This window comes from Salvelinus sp. IW2-2015, linkage group LG33 (assembly GCF_002910315.2).
Source record: "Salvelinus sp. IW2-2015 linkage group LG33, ASM291031v2, whole genome shotgun sequence".
Taxonomy (NCBI): domain Eukaryota; kingdom Metazoa; phylum Chordata; class Actinopteri; order Salmoniformes; family Salmonidae; genus Salvelinus; species Salvelinus sp. IW2-2015.
The window spans coordinates 19,685,461-19,688,776 of record NC_036872.1 but is presented as its reverse complement, the minus strand read 5'-3'; positions in this window follow the sequence as shown (position 1 = coordinate 19,688,776).

Sequence of the window (3,316 nt, the reverse complement as noted above, 5' to 3'; positions counted from 1 at the left end):
CAGTGAGATAATCATAGGTTCTCTCATGATCTCTGTTCTCTTTAATACCTTTTTTCAGGGGGGTTTCCAAGGCTGCTGCGGCGCTCTGTCTAAACCTTCGGACTACTTTCGCTCAATTTTTAGACCTCAAGTTAGTGCTCCACAGCTATAAGTCAAGCTTCCTGTTCCCAAATCTAGGTCATGCAAAACACTGCTGCCCCCATTGCTGCTTCTGTTTGCTGCACGGCTGAATTCTACTTGATGATACCAGCTGGTTGTCTCTTTCCACTGGAGGTGGTGGTGTCCAGAGTCAGCATTGAGAAGTCTATGAATGGATTTATCTCTTCTGCCTTTCCCCCTGTTGTCCAGTTTCTGCAGGGTGTACCATGGTTCCAAAGAGGTCCCATGGATGCCCTGTGTTGTTGTCCTCACTTCCTGAATGGAGTGGGCAGATCTTTTGGCTTTTGTCACCCCCTCGATGATCTGAACACTCCCTTTATAGCGTATTCTCAAACATCTATTCGCTGTACTACGCCATAGCTAACATCCTTCCATCTTCCATCCTCAAAAAATACCTGCTCTTGAGGTTACTGACCCAATCATTTTGTTAACTGAATTTAGCGGTTAAATCTGCCGTTCAATCAATCAATCAATCAATCAATCAATTTTATTTTATATAGCCCTTCGTACATGCAAGCTAATATCTCGAAGTGCTGTACAGACACCCAGCCCTAAAAACCCCAACAGCTAGTAATGCAGGTGTAGGAAGCTAACGGTGGCTAGAAAAACACTCCCTAGAAAGGCAAAACCTAGAAGAAACCTAGAGAGGAACCAGGCTATGAGGGGTGGCCAGTCCTCTTCTGGCTGTGCCGGGTGGAGATTATAACAGAACATGCCAAAGATGTTCAAAAAAAAATTCATAAGTGACAAGGCATTGGTCAAATTATAATCATGAAATAATTTTCAGTTGGCTTTTCATAGCCGATCATACAAGAGTTGAAAAAACCAACAGGTCTGGGACAGGTGGCGGTTCCATAAACCGCAGGCAGAACAGCTGAAACTGGAATAGCCAGCAAGCAGGCGGAACTTGGGGACAGCAAGGAAGTCACAACGGGCGCGCAGTCCCGACGCATGGTCCTAGGGCCCAGGTCCTCCGAGAGAAAGAAAGAGAGAAGGAAAAATGTAAGAGAGAGCCTCAAGAATTTTCAGAAAATGTTCATAAATGACAAGCATGGTCAAATAATATATCAGGAAAAATGCTCAGTTGCTTTTCATAAGCCGATCAATTAAGAGTTGAAAAAGAGCAGGTTCTGGGGACAGGTTAGGGGGTTCGCCATAACCGCAGGCAGAACAGTTGAAGCTGGAATAGCAGCAAGCCAGGCGGACTGGGGACAGCAAGGAGTCCACCACGCGGCCGTAGTACCGACGTATGGTCCTAGGCTCAGGTCCTCCGAGAGAAAAGAAAAGAGAGAAGGAGAAAATTAGAGAGCGCCAAAATTTTTAATGTTCGAAATGACAGCATTGGTCAAATAATGATCAGGAATAAAATCTCAGGTTGGCTTTTCATAGCCGATCATTAAGAGTTGAAAACAGCAGGGTCCTGCGGACAGGTAGGGGTTCCGTAACAGCGCAAGGCAGAGCAAGTTGAAACTGGAATAGCACAAGGGCCAGTCGGACTGGGGACAGCAAGGTGTGCATCATGCCGCGGTAGTCCCTGACGTAATGGTCCTAGGGCTCAGGTTCTCAAGAGAAATAGAGAGAAACGAGAGAAATTAGAGAGAGCAATACTTAAAATTCACACAGGACCACTGGATAAGAACAGGAGAAGTAACTCCAGGTAACCAAATGACCCTAGCCCCCGACACATAAACTACTGCAGCATAAATACCTGGAGGCTGAGACAGGAGCGGTCAGGAGGACACTGTGGCCCCAATCCGAAGAACCCCCGGACAGGGCCAAACAGAAGGATTATAACCCCCACCCACTTTGCCAAAGCACAGCCCCGCCACCAATAGAGGAAATCCTCAACCACCAACTTACAATCTTGAGACAAGCCGAGTATAGCCCACACCAAAGGTCTTCCAACCACAGCACAAAACCAAGGGGGGGCGCCAACCAGAAGGAAGATCACGTCAGTAACTCAAACCCACTCAAGTGACGCACCCGCTCCTAGGGACGGCATGGAAAGAGCACCCAGCAGCCAGTGACTCAGCCCCTTAACAGGGTTAAGAGGCAAAGAATTCCCAGTGGAGAGAGGGGAAACCGGCCTGGCAGAGACATGCAAGGGCGGTTCGTTGCTCCAGACCTTTCCGTTCACCTTCACCACTCCTGGGCCAGACTTAACACTCAATCATATGACCTACTGAAAAGAGATAAGTCTTGCAGTAAAGACTTAAAGGTTGAGACGAGTCGCCGTCTCTCACATGGGTTAGGCAAGACTAATTCCATAAAAATGGAGTCTATATGGAGAAAGCCCTGCTCCCAGCTGTTTGCTTAGAAACTAGGACAAATAGGGGCCTGCCGTTCTTGTGACCGTAGCGTACGTTATTGGTATGTACGGGCAGGACCACTCGGAAAGAATAGGTAGGAGCAAGCCATGTAACGCTTTAAGGTTTAACAGGTAAAACCTTGAAATTCAGCCTTGCCCTTAACAGGAAGCCGTGTAGGGAAGCTTAAGCACTGGAGCTAATATGATCAAAATTTCTTGTCTAGTCAGGATTCTTTTTTTTTTTTGTTTTTTCAGTGTACAGCCGTATTTAGCACTAAACTGAAGTTTATTTTAGATTGCTTATATCCGGGTAGCCGGAAAAGTAGAGCATCTGCAGTAGTCTAGACCTAGAAGTTAACCAAATTGCATGGGATTAATTTTTCTGCCATCATTTTTGGACAGAAATTTCTGGATTTTTGCAATGTTACGTAGATGGAAAAAAGCTGTTCCTTTGAAACAGTCTTGATAATGTTCGGTCAAAGAAGAGCATCAGGGGCAAAGCAGTACGCCGAGGTCCTTCACAGTTTTATTGAGAGCAGACCTTTACAACCATCAGATGAATTGTCGAGATTTAAAGAAGATCTCTTGTTTCTTGCGGACCTAGAACCAAGCATCTCTGTTTTGTCCGAGTTTAAAAGTAGAAAGGTTTCAGCCATCCAACTTCCTTATGTCTGAAACACAGGCTTCTAGCGCGGCAATTTTGGCTTCTACCAAAGTTTCATTTGAAATGTACAGCTGTGTGTCATCCGCATGCAGTGAAAGTTAACATTATGGTTTTTCCGAATAACATCCCCAAGAGGTAAATATATAGTGAAAACAAAGTGGTCCTAAAAGGAACCTTGAGGAACA